Raw genomic sequence first — 391 nt, 5'->3', positions numbered from 1 at the left:
TATATATTCCACATTTTTATATTTAGTTCCCCCCCTTTTAATTGTAAGATTTGTTTGATATCTCATATCTTCAGTGTATTCGTATGTCGGTTTCTCATGGTTGGCAAGCTTTTTTTTTCTCCTTAAATTTCTAGACCGTATTTAATTCTATCCTAACTTATTGTAAAATACTAGACCAAATTACAATGTTATAATATATGGTTCCTTCGTAACTAATGGGAAACACATTAATAAAATTCCCATTTGACGTACTGTTCTTTCCTTTTCATAAGTTCGATTGTATTCCGGTACCCCTTTTCAACCCTAAAAGCTTGTACATTTTCAAGTCACATCATTCTTTTCCGAAACTTCCAGGAGGTAAGAGATAACCTTGATGATAAAAAAGATGATA

This window comes from Penaeus monodon, chromosome 22 (assembly GCF_015228065.2).
Source record: "Penaeus monodon isolate SGIC_2016 chromosome 22, NSTDA_Pmon_1, whole genome shotgun sequence".
Lineage (NCBI taxonomy): Eukaryota > Metazoa > Arthropoda > Malacostraca > Decapoda > Penaeidae > Penaeus > Penaeus monodon.
The sequence above is the reverse complement of the archived record's forward strand: the minus strand, read 5'-3'. Positions refer to the sequence as shown.